This window comes from Dendropsophus ebraccatus, chromosome 7 (genome assembly GCF_027789765.1).
Source record: "Dendropsophus ebraccatus isolate aDenEbr1 chromosome 7, aDenEbr1.pat, whole genome shotgun sequence".
Taxonomy (NCBI): Eukaryota; Metazoa; Chordata; class Amphibia; order Anura; family Hylidae; genus Dendropsophus; species Dendropsophus ebraccatus.
The window spans coordinates 145925438-145939344 of record NC_091460.1 but is presented as its reverse complement, the minus strand read 5'-3'; the positions used below and the strand labels follow the sequence as shown (position 1 = coordinate 145939344).

At 41.0% G+C, this 13907-nt stretch overlaps 1 protein-coding gene across 2 annotated transcripts in view; it reads left to right on the top strand.

Annotated features, from left to right (window-relative positions):
• Positions 1–13907, top strand: part of NR3C2 (nuclear receptor subfamily 3 group C member 2) — a 245136-nt gene that overhangs the window by 12448 nt on the left and 218781 nt on the right. The gene's annotated exons all lie outside the window — the stretch shown is intronic.

Sequence of the window (13907 nt, the reverse complement as noted above, 5' to 3'; positions counted from 1 at the left end):
TGGAGATGCCGGAAAGAGCCGAGTACAGCGCTCTTCCAGCTTAAAGGGGTTATCCAGCGCTACAAAAACATGGCCACTTTTCCCCCTCTCCAGGTCAGGTGTGGTTTGCAATTATGCTCTATTTACTTCAATGGAGCTGAGTTTGAAACCCCACCCAATCTGGAGACAAGAGAGGGGGGAAAAATGCCCATGTTTTTGTAGCGTTGGATAACCCCTTTAATCTGCTCTTTCCATCGGCTTCATAGAAATGAATAGAGATGCGGTTCACATGCCTGATATGGAGGTAGGCTGGGGGTACAGAGGTCGGACCCCCCCGTGATCTCCTACTTTTCCCCTATCCTGTGGATTGGATAGCGGAAAATTAGATTTTTCAAGGAGTATGAATTTAAGTGTGAATTAGCAATTATTATTTTTTTTTACACCAAAACAGTTACAGTAAAGTAACTGGACCAGTATCTGAAATATTTTATCTCATGGAATTTTTTGTACTTTATGTGTATAGAATATGGTGTGTGTATAGCTCAGTATAGAATACGGTGTATATAACTCAGTATAGAGTACGGCGTATATAACTCGGTATAGAATACGGTGTGTATATAGCTTAGTATATAATACAGTGTGTATAAAGTATAGCTCAGTATAGAATACGGTGTGTATATAGCTTAGTATAGAATACAGAGTGTATATAGTATAGCTCAGTATAGAATACAGTGTGTATATAATATAGCTTAGTATAGAATACAGTGTGTATATAGTATAGCTCAGTATAGAATACAGTGTGTATATAGTATAGCTCAGTATAGAATACAGTGTGTATATAGTATAGCTCAGTATAGAATACAGTGTGTATATAATATAGCTTAGTATAGAATACAGTGTGTATATAGTATAGCTCAGTATAGAATACAGTGTGTATATAGTATAGCTCAGTATAGAATACGGTGTGTATATAGCTGAGTATAGAATACGGTGTGTATATAGCTGAGTATAGAATACGGTGTGTATATAGCTGAGTATAGAATACGGTGTGTATATAGCTGAGTATAGAATACGGTGTGTATATAGCTGAGTATAGAATACAGTGTGTATATAGCTCAGTATAGAATACAGTGTGTATATAGCTGAGTATAGAATACAGTGTGTATATAGCTGAGTATAGAATACAGTGTGTATATAGCTGAGTATAAAATACAGTGTGTATATAGCTGAGTATAGAATACGGTGTGTATATAGCTGAGTATAGAATACGGTGTGTATATAATATAGCTCAGTATAGAATACAGTGTGTATATAGTATAGCTCAGTATAGAATACGGTGTGTATATAGCTCAGTATAGAATACGGTGTGTATATAGCTGAGTATAGAATACAGTGTGTGTGTATGTAGCTCAGTATAGAATACGGTGTGTATATAGCTCAGTATAGAATACGGTGTGTATATAGCTGAGTATAGAATACGGTGTGTATATAGCTCAGTATAGAATACGGTGTGTATATAGCTCAGTATAGAATACGGTGTGTATATAGCTCAGTATAGAATACGGTGTGTATATAGCTGAGTATAGAATACGGTGTGTATATAGCTCAGTATAGAATACAGTGTGTATATTGACCTTGTGGACTTATTCTAATTCCTTGCGTTAATTATCTGCAGATTTTCTATAGATTTGGCTCTTGCACGTTACAGATTTGTCGGTGTTTGAAAACTAAGAACTAAACTATGACCTCACATTGACCCAACGCCAGCACAAATAACCAATTCTCGACTTTATTTGTTTTGATCTGACTCAGCAGTGTTAAATATAGTATTCTGCTTCATATAATTTGTTACAAAGATAGATTAAATAAATAATGGTGACTTCAATGGATGAAACACTAGGTAGATATTGCGTCTCTGCCGTTCAGAAACTAAACATTGTGCGGCCTAAAGGTCTGGTCTAGGGACGGAAATATTTTTACTACTACTGAAAAATCCAATATAATTTTATTATTTAATTTTTATTCAAATGTGTCAAAATAAAAACTGGTCAATATTTGCCCCAATCCCCCGCCGCTGCAGTCCCACCGAGGCCCATGTTCAGAAGCTTGTATAGGATGGTATATATAATTGTGTTACTGTTATACTTTTGTTATTTTTGTGGAACAATCCTAATTTGTGGTAACTTAAACAAGCATCTAAGTTGCAGTGTGGTGGAGGAGATTCTTGAGATACCGTGGCAAGGAAGCATAAACACTTATAGCATGCCAATAAATTACCTTGAAGACGCTGCTTGTTGGAGGAGCCTGAAATGTAGAACACTCATGCAAATTGCGGAATGCATACATCTATCCAAGTGTATCATATAGTCCCATTCATCTTCCATAATGGTTACACTGTAGTGAAGGACGTGTATCGGTATCATTGTTTTTTTTTTTTTTAGTATATTTCCAACACAGCGTTCATTCACAGAACATGAAGCTCAAGCATCAGATATCCAACGGTAAGTATACTGGTCAAAGGCAATACATCTTGGTGGGTATTTCTGTGAGAAGCATTGGCCCGATAGACGGCCGTGTGCACTCCATGTGTTTTCACAGGAATTCCTATAAAGATGTTTTACGTTAACCAATGTGCTTCCCTTTTGATATCTGATGCTGGAGCTTTATGTTCTATGAATGTGTGCCGTACTGGAATTTACCATTGCAGAAGGCCGGGTCGGCATCTCCCAACATTACCCACCAGAATCCTGAGCTGTGAGCAGATGTTTGAAGAAGTTTCGAATTTTTTGTTTCTTGTCTATATTGACTCTTGTTTGACACCTTAATTGCATCTATTACCTCCCACTTTCCCTTCTACACCCCCACTCTGTATTATACACATATGGAACCCATACACTCTGATTGAGAACAAAAGCTTACCTATAAGTTTTTAAACAATTTTGTGACAATGTAGTGACAATGTGATTTTCATGCTGTTATTTGGCTTTTCCTTGATGCACAGTGGATATTTTCCAGTAGTACACAGACAGGGACTTCCACTCCATCGTCTGGCCACTCACAACACAGCACTTACTACTTTCCGCTTTTTCTTTGCACAAAGATTTTTTGTTGGGTGTTTTTTTTTTTTTTTTGCTACATTAAATTAAATTAGTGGTGGTGGCCGGGGTGTCAGGAAAAGTTCAACTTAGCTATGGAAAATGGGGGGGTTTCTGAGTATTTTTTCCAACCCTTGTAGAAATATGTTGGGAATCACGTAGGCTGTCAAAAATTACAGTGACCATTTAAAGTGACCAAGTACTCCCAATAAGAACACAGCAGGATTAAGGTCTGTTGATAAATTTACAGATATACACTTAGATTTTGAAATTGTAGTTTTTTTTTTTACATTAATCTTATCTTCAGTTTTGATGACGGCCGCGGCAGGACAAGTTCACAGAATTAAGGTCATGGAATGGATTTCAGCAGCTTAGATTAATTTGAGATTTGTAGTGACCTGTCCACCTGTGTGACTGCGAGATTCCAGCAACACCGGGTTATCCTGGGAGACGAGAGGTTTTGGTGCCACACTTGCCCATCTGTTATAGGTGATATATGGTGTCCATGCTATGGGGTGTATATACCTGTGGTGTCAGACTAATAACCATAACCAGTCGGGGTACGGGGGATAAACCTGCTGCTGATGTACTGAGCGTTTGTCTTGCCCTGCAGAAGTGTAACCTAAACATGTTAATATTTAACTTGCCTAGAAGTATAAACCATAGCTCACGTGTCCTGGGTAGCCGCGTCACTGACATCTGGTCACAGCCACACTGCACTGTGATTGCCGCTTTCAGTTTTAGTCGGGTGCAGATATTCTTTTTTGTCACTGACTTGAACGGACACTTTCACTTTGCTTGAAAACACAAGTGTGCGCGTTTTTATATCGACTTCTTAAGGTCAATAACATGAAGAAAAACTTTGGCCAGTCAGAGTCACGCAGCTGTAAGAAGCCACATGTAGGTTTCACATTACAAAGGGAACACTTGGGACTCAAAGGGCTTCTACTAAACCAAACTTAGATCATTGTGTATGTGTGGTCCAATTTTCGCCCTGTTGGAGCAGTCTATTAATGTAAATCTTAAGTTACTTAGAGGGGTTTTCTAATGATATACAAATTGTTTGCATACAGAAATATTAGTCGCATACTAATGACTTGGCTGCAGCTGACTTGTCTTTGTAAGCCGGTTTGACAGGCAGTCACAAAACCAGGCTCCTGGAGTTTATTTCCTGACTGTAATATCCCTACACTGAACACATGATGATCTACCCCCCTCCCTCTTCTTAAAGGAAATCTTTCACTAGGTATATGTGGCCTTAAATAAGGGCAGCATAAACTAGTGACAGAAATGCTGAAAAGGTTGGTGTATTACTTACATCAATCTGTTCAGCTGTTCTCCTAATATGCAGGAGATTAGGATTCTTGCCACACCCCTCCCCCCGCCCTCCAGCTGCTGATTGACAGGTGACTGCCTATACACAGCATGGATAGATAACTGCCAATCAGCAGCTGGGGGGCGGAGTTTTCTGGTTCTCATGAATATCCAGGACTACTGGGCTCATGCACATAATGGAGAGGACTTATTGTCCATGTTATTCAGGAGGAGATCTCTGTATCAGCTGCACAGAACAATGTAAGTGATACATCATCCTGTTCAGCTTCTCTGTCACTAGTTTACCCTGAGATAGGACGCCATAATCCTACAGACAGAATCTCTTTAATGTACAGAATGTCACAAGTCATTTGCCTTTTTATCTCCACCACTCCCTGGCTCCCCCTTCTCCATATTGCGGGAAAGATCATGTTTCACATGCTGGGCAGCGGCACTAGTGAGCAGAAGAGCTGTGTTTAGTAGAAGATCTGTGTTGTATATGAAGGCAGTGAGTAATTACAGCATTATTTTTCACCTACTAATAAAGGGGGATGTAGGCAGCTGGGAATAGGGGCATTTCTGTTAGAGGAGAGGGGAGTCACGGGGACTGTAGACAACACGGGGACTGTACACAACACAGGGACTTGTATGACAACAGTCACACAATTAATTGTTACACTAGAATAGAAATTAATACGCCCTTATCTTTGCTTGAAGAGGAATTCATGTCACATGCACAGCAGCGTGCGGTATGGCGGCTTCTGGCCACCAGGGGGAGCTCACCACAGCACACTAGTACAGCACAGCAGGGACAGCAGTATGGTGGCAGGTGACAGGATAATAGCAGACTGTGTGCAGCTCGAAATCTGGTGGTAGAGGAGAACGGGGATGGCGGCAGGCAACGGGCCTCTTGATGCCTTGCCTGCACATTTACAAGTGACGGTCACAGAAGAAAACATAGGGGGTTGGCGGTAGGTAACGGTCTTCATGTCCTGCATGCAGTTGCTCTGCAACGGACGGTGAAGATCGGGGACAACGGCGGCTAAAAAGAATCCCAGCTGTACGCCCTGGTGTTCTGTGCGGCGGGCATGCTTCCTAACAAAAACTTAGCTCGGTCTTTCTTTTGGGGGAGGCCTTATATTTAGCAATTCAGCAAACTAGGTCTTATTTTTGGGGAAACAGAGTATCAGAGAATTACCATTTATGCAGTTAGATATATAGTCAGGTAAAGTTGCTCTGAATATGCAGCTATCCTTTAACCCTTTGTTACCTCCTTTCCTATGGCTGTCTGAATGATATTGTACAATATTTGATGCCATATAAAAGGATTATATATATTGGTCCTCCTGTTTAGGGATTCCGGGCTGAACGCCTCCACCAGGGTAAATAACGCTCATTGTAACCAGTCGTCTTGGTTTGTATGACAACAGAATAAGAGGGACGTAATTGTAGCCGGTTTAAGTGAATATGACGTGTCTGCCCGGAAAGCGCGGCCTGCGAGGATGTGTTTGTTCTTGCAGAATGCTTCAATTGAATGTTTTTCCGAGCTGTCAGAATCCAGATGAAGGACTGCGCCAGAGTTTTGCCAGCTTCTTGATATTTTGAGATGAATTAAAAAAAAGTTTGCCTTAGTGAAAAACCAATTGAGTGGTGAGAAAAGAACATAGATCTTATATATAAGAGAGACGTAAACCGAAAAAAACTCCAAATATTACACGGAAAAGTGTTTTGTTTTTAATGCTGAGCAAATCTCCAGCTGGGAACGGAGGAGCGTCCTGTCAGATTACTCTATACTGGAACTTACCCTCACTCCTCTCCCTCCGGCATTGTGGGGCAGTGGCTGTCTAGCCCCCTCTTTGGTAGAAGTGTGGAATTACACAGACGGAACATCTTACAAACACTATATTACTTCTAGATTTGTTTTATAGTTTTTTTTGTTAGTTTTTATAAATAAAATCAAATGCACCAAACGACTCTTTGTTAAATGTCTCCTGTTGCATTACAGTAATATAAATAGCAGAAATGAATGCTACAACCACGAGAACAGTCAGGAGGAGTCATATGGTGTAGAATGCTATACCGCTTGCATCACTAACCTCATCCCTTTTGGTTTGGAAGCTCTGACCTACAGAATTGCGTCCCTTTCTATCCCTTTTTTTGTGTAGTCTACGTGTATAGATTCCTGCATCATGCACCTTGGTTAGTTCCATACGGCACAATTGGACATAACGCTTATATAACATTTATATCCATAACCGGTTCAGGGTAAATGGATATATGTATATATATTAGAGAGAGAGAGAAAGTGGCTTTCGTTTCAATTATTTGGTCACTTATACACTTTATGCACTACTCTTATACACTCATGTCTAGAACTAGGGTATAGCTTGCTAAAAAAGTCTGGATGACAGAAACGTCCAATTCCTGATATAACTTCATGTTTACTAATTGAATATTATACTACAGAAGGCAATCCTGTGAAAGAAGGGTCCTATTAGCCAGGTCGATCAATAAAGTAAACGAGCGCCGATCTGCTAGATTAATGCTTATTCACTGAGCCTATTACACAGCTTGATTATCGTTTAGCAGGGGCTGCACGGACATCGTTAGCAATTTTTGTGCAGCCCTTGCCCTAAACTGTTGATACATCACCTCTTCACGCTCCCGGTCTTCTCCTGCCCCATGCTCTCTTCCTGGCACCACGGCGGTCCCGACCAGTGATTGGCTGAGCGGCCTGTCAGCTTAGAGGAGCTGCAGAGGGCAGGAGAAGACCAAGAGTGTGGAGCGCTAACGTATAACAGATTATTCAGTCATTGGGTATCAGCCGCGCATCGATTTTAGATGGAGCTCACCCGATGATTTTAGGTCAGGACCTAATGAAACGATCAGCTGTTAATCGGCTGATCGTTCTCTCTTTTACACGGATCGATAATTATTGCTCCGTGTAATGTTTCACTATGTCTACTACCTATGTGGCCACTACACGGTGCTGGAGGTCAGGGACCAGAGAAGCCTCACCATGGCAGCACCAGGAGATTGGGCCGTGAACTAGATCGGATTTGCAGCTATTCAGTTTTTGACAGATTTTTTAAAAACTTCATCCCACTGGTCATTTGTGCACAAAAACTTCCTGATCCACATGGCTGGTAAATCACCGTCTGCAGGTTTTCTGCATGAAGATCTTCACAGAAAGTCTTTAGCAATGCACTATGTGATTTACCCTTCTAGTCCTGGATAAACGTATTTCTTCTAATTATACGAATCACAATTCATTATAATAAGGACGTTGTCAATGGATCCGGCATGGGACAGCAACAATTAAGCTTTACTTAGTTCAGGTTCAGTTCACTTATAAGTCCGTGGTTGGCCGTGTGTCAGGGAACAGTTTTATGAATTGTGGCACTTTGTAATTTTCCAAATACTGATGGAAAATGTCAGAGCTGCTTATAAAACCAGGAGGAGTGAAAACACTGACCGGTATTGTGTCTCGTCCAGGAGTGACACACACGCGTCCATCTGCTGGAACCTCTTCCCTTCTCTCCCATTGGATGATTATTATTATTATTTTTTATCAAAAGCTGCAAGCAAGGCTATCGCCCTATCTATCTTTATAAGTCCTCATAAAACTGAATGATGGAGAATAAAAAAGAGGATTGGCTGGTTTTAGCTGGAGTAGATTAATTATTACTTAAGCGATGAAAAACCTTGGAGCTTTGAACGTTAAAGAAACTTTACTAAGCTTTGAAGTAATAAATACAGCTCGGGTATTGGAGCCTTAAGGTGCTCCGATGGGCAGCAGTGCTCCTCCATTCCATTCATCGGGCGTTTTATGGACCCCTACCATGGTTTGGCACCTGAGTGGTTTTCGGTGTTTCTGCCGGCACTTCTATTGTAGCAATTCTGTTGTATTGCTGTGGAATTTGTTGGCCCTATGCAAATATTTTTATTGTATATGGCTAATAATAATTCTCATTTATATAGCACCAACTGGTTCCGCAGCACTTTCCTGCTCCCATTAGGGCTCACAATGCAAATTGAACTATCCGTATGTTTTGGGTGTGGGAGGAAACCAGAGAACCCAGAGGAAACCTACATAAGATGCATTCACACTATGGAATCCACGCAGAGACTTAAAGTGGATTCCACCGGACGGCCTCCCCTTGAAGTTCCACCCTTTCCTTAGAGTCAATGATATTTGCTGGTGGATTACGACTTCCGCCCCAAAAATTGACATGTCTGCACGGATTCTGTAGTGTGAACTTACCCCAACACAGGGGGAAACTCTTTGCGGATGTTGCCCTTGATGGGGTATGAAGCCAGAACTCCCGTGCTAACCACTGAGCCACCGAGCTGCCCTTTGCTGTATACAGTATATGTATATTGAGACATGTGCTCTATATTCCTAATTTATTTGATGAAGGCAAAAAATAACAACATTGCTTGTGTGAACTTATGGAGTCCATGTTCTAATGTTGACTCTGTGTAGTGGTCTTGGGGGGGGGGGGGGGGGGGGGGGGGGGGAGATGTTTCCTGGGCGTACTGGCTCATGCTTAATAAGGTTTATTCCGTGTCTCCGAATACATAGGGAACACTCAGCTCCCTCAGCCAAGTATCTCAGTTACTGAGTGTTTAATACATTAAAGTTCTGTCCACATTTCGACATAGTTTTATAGTTTACCTGCAGAATTAAAAGTTGAGCAATGCTGTGAATACGTTACACATTATCTTGTACCGATCTTTCCTTACGCCCCAGGTATAATCTAGAGCTGCATATGTGCTGCTGCCCCTAACTTTGTCCTCAATTGCATTGCATCAATGGGAGAATAAAGTTGGTTATACATGATCTGCCATAGACGTGTGTTCATGTGTTCCCAATGGGGACAGAGGCAAAAGCTGTTAACGTGTTCTTTTTTTTAGCTAAATCCGCAGCAATATGCGCTACAGTTATGCCCTATGGCTGCAAGAATAGTGCCCCTCTGCCTTATTAACTAATCGGCTGCCGGACCTTTCAAAAAGCTCATCAGTAGACTTCTCTTGGCTGATAAAAAAACCTCATAGGTTACCTGCCCGCGCCCCTGCCTGCTTCTCTGGCTCCTAAGTCACTGACAGTGCTCAGCCCATCAGTGTGTTTGGCGAGACAGCGCACCGATTGGCTGAGCGGGCCGGCAGTGACCGCAGGCAGGAGCGCGGGCAGGTATCGTGTGAGCTTTTTTTTATCAGCCAAGAGAAGTCTACTGATTGCCTTGGGGGCTACATTTTAAAAAGAGGTTTATCTCTGGTGACCGCCCACTTTAAAGGGAACCCATCACCGAGACAATTCTATCTAATCTAAAGCCATCATGTTATAGAGCAGGAAGAACTGAGCAGATTGATATGTATCATTGTGGGAAAAGATTCAGTATAACTTAAAATCCCTGCTCATTCTGTGATAAGGAGTCCAGTAGGCGGAGTCACTCAACAGACTTGACTCTTTAGCATGGAAACATCAGAGATTTCCACCAATAAATTACAAGTTATACTGAATCTTTTCCCATAAAGATATATATCAATCTGTTCAGCTCCTTCTTCTCTATAACCTGATGCTGATATCTTAGGTAGCATTTTCATGGTGTTCCCCAATATGTCATGTCTCTACCCCTTCCTCCATAAATTCATTGTCTAGCACAATGTATGTTACGTACTGATGACTCCTATTGTGTGAGATGTCTCCGGCTCTTTATCTGCTCTGACGTTGGTGTCTGCCTGCTTACCTGTAGCATCCCTCCCCTGCTGTGTATAAACAGCTTGTGTAAGAGCCATTGCTAAAGGAAATGATGCAGCACTTCATGTAAATGATGCAACGCTCAGACAGTCCTGCAGCGCGGCGTGTGGCTCACACCACAGTGCTTGCACACATCCCCAGAAGTAGGAGGTACACGATGCAATGTGACAGGCGCCCTTTGAGTCTTGTGTTTTGAATTTGTTTAGTAAATAGGAGAAGAAGATGTCAGCAGTTTCCTATGTGTTAGAGGCCTCCGCCGTTTATGCGGAGCTCTCCCCAGAGATGGAATAATTGGAAAGTCTGTTGGTGGCCCAGAGATTTCCTAAGGGTCCGGGCTTGTAGCGGCAGGTCTCTTATTGTGATTGCATATAGTAAAAAGTGAGTTAGTTTGAGGATGATTCTCTTGTACCCAAAGTAACAGTAATGGCTGCTGAATTGTGATCCTAGCATGTAGACCTTCACTTCTTGGTCGGGAATGGCCGTTGTAGTCCTAATACTGAAAGATTTCCACCCAAACCTCACACATGGCCGCACATTAGTAAATCCAAACTGCAAACTTTATTATACAGCTTTGCTTTTATTGTGTTGTTTTTTTTTTTTTTTTTTTTTTTTACTGAGAGAGACATTTTGCTGTCTTGCTATGGCAGGCGTCCAAACAGGAGTGACAGCCGTATACATTTACATTATGAGCATTTAATGGAGCAAAGTGACATTTTACAAAAGGCAATATGGTCGCACATTTTCTAAAAAACTTTTTTTTTTAGTCTGCAAAAACTTTCTTTTACTTTTTATTTCTTATTTTTTCCATAGAACTATAATAAGGTAATTTTATGCTGAATCTGTGTAGGAAATGGCAGTGGGCTTTATGTTTTGGGACATAATTGTTACTAATGAGAAGACCGTAATGCTAGTGCCAAAAACTGCTGCATGATCTCTCATCACAGGCAACTCCATTGATATCGGAGCCAAGTTTGTGATCAGCTGATCACTGATACAAGTTTCTTAACTGTTTGTGACTTAGATTTCAATATATCTGATTAGAAACTTTGTCAGTGTATGTTTTAGTTTTACTTTTTTACATTGTAATGTTTACTAACAAATTAAAAGTGGTCCGGATGTACTAATGTGCGCGCACAAAAATTATGTCCAAAAAGTGGCACACAAGTCTTTTTTTTTTTTTTTTTTTTTTTTATATATATATATATATATATATATATTTACTGTGCATTTTAGGCACATTACAGACTTTTTTTTTTTTTTCTCTGCTGGGCCAGAAAAGACGGAGCGGCTTAAGGTGTGACACTGCACCAAAAAAGTGCCAAAATCTGGCTCAAAATTCTTAAAGGGGTACTCCAGCGAAAATCTTTTTCTTTCAAATTAACTGGTGTCAGAAAGTTATATAGATTTGTAATTTACTTCTATTAAAAAAAATCTCAAGTCTTTCCATACTTATCAGCTACTAAATGTGATGCAAGAAATGTTGTTTTAATGTTCAGTCTGACACAGTGCTCTCTGTTGACATCTCTGGCCGACACAGGAACTGTCTGGAGCAGGAGAGGTTTTCTATGGGGATTCATATAAAACCGAGACAAAGTTTCTGTCTCGGCCAGAGATGTCAGCAGAGAGCACTGTGTCAGACTGAACATTAAAGCGACTCTGTACCCACAATCTGACCCCCCCAAACCACTTGTACCTTCAGATAGTTGCTTTTAATCCAAGATCTGTCCTGGGGTCCGTTCGGCAGGGGATGCAGTTATAGTGATAAAAACAACTTTTAATCCGGCAGCACTGTGTCTAACGGACTGGGCTTAGATTTGTATATGCATTAGGCTGGCACAACCTCTCTGTCCTTCCTCTCCACCCTCCTCATCACTAGGAATGCTCCAGGCAGATTGCTTCCTATTCCCCACCTGTATGTATAATGAACATGGGCTGGATCGTTAATACACCTGTGCAAAGCTCAAACAGCAGTAAATGTTCCTGGATCATTCCCAATAATGAGGAGGGTGGGGAGGAAGGACAGAGAGGGTGTGCCAGCCTAATGCATATACAAATGTAAGCCCTGGCCGTTAGACACAGCGCTGCCGGATTAAAAGTTGTTTTTATGACAATAACCGCATCCCCTGCCGAACGGACCTCAGGACAGATCTTGGATTAAAAGCAGCTATCCGAAGGTACAAGTGGTTTGGGGGGACAGATTGTGGGTACGGAGTCGCTTTAAAACAACATTTCAGCACCTGATAAGTACTGGAAGACTTGAGATTTTTTTAATAGAAGTAAATTACAAATCTGTATAACTTTCTGAAACTAGTTGATTTGAAAGAAATTTTTTTCGCTGGACAACCCCTTTAAGCAAACTAATAATTAGAATGAACTTAGACTGTTGATGACTGTCTGTCTGTCTTTGCCCACTTTTAGTACATCTGGACCACTGTTCACATGCATGTATATTGTATATAGGTCAGCCCTGTATTTTATAACACATATATTATGCTCTGTTTGTAATCTGATTTGAGTATGTATAAAATTTATTATTATTATTATTATTATTATTATTGCAGCAGCAATAAATCGTAGATGTTTAATAATATATCAGTGGATATCATATATTGGAATACCTTTCGCACATCTGCGTCATTTTCCTAGAAGGGAGTAATTTGGAGGTTTTTTGTCGGTCCTATGACAATCCTCAGTTTTCTACTTAAGGAGAATGTGTCATCAGAAAATGACTTATTGTGTAAATAATGTTTTTATGATCAACATATTTAAGAATTTTTGACTTTCTTTTCTTTTCCATTTTTCATCTATATTCTAAAATAATCCTGATATCCTGCCGTTTTCATTCTCACCACTGGAGCTAAAACTAAGCTGAGACTTCCTGTGTCTGTGGTGATAAGAGGAGGCTGCAGTAAAGTGATCTGTACAGCATTGCAGCGTCATGTGACCCCAGTAGATAGAGGAGACAATAGCAGCTCCCTTTTGTAATAGCCTCTTCACAGGTCACAGAGCGCGCTCAGTAATGTCTCACATTCATCTCAAGGGGACAGAGTCTATTGTCATCTATGTCCATGAGTCTTGCTGTAAAGCATGTCACTAAATGTTGTTAAAAACAGCCCAAGCAATATGGGCGCCCCCATAACAATGTACAAAAAGTGAAAAAGATAAAAATGTAATTCTTTACATAGGCTGGAGGTTTGTTGAGGGTCATTGTTCTTTACATAGGCTGGAGGTGTGGCGAGGGTCATTGTTCTTTACATAGGCTGGAGGTGTGGCGAGGGTCATTGTTCTTTACATAGGCTGGAGGTGTGGCGAGGGTCATTGTTCTTTACATAGGCTGGAGGTGTGGCGAGGGTCATTGTTCTTTACATAGGCTGGACGTGTGGCGAGGGTCATTGTTCTTTACATAGGCTGGAGGTGTGGCGAGAGTCATTGTTCTTTACATAGGCTGGAGGTGTGGCGAGGGTCATTGTTCTGTTGTCCGCACTTCGGGATGGTACTGTAGTATAATATGTTGTGCGAGTGAAATCTACAGTTCTCCTTTGCTTTTAAAGTGAAGTGAACGTCTGGATGATCAGCAATCGGTGGCTTCCTATTATTGACACATTATTAGGCACATACAATCTCTTACTGGTTTTATTACCTCTCAGTAAATGATAATTTTTTTTGTTTTCTGGAGAGGATACTAGCCGTTATTGAGTATTAGGAAGCGATAAGTCACAGGAGACGCCGTCCTTCCCAGTACACAGGCATCGTGCATT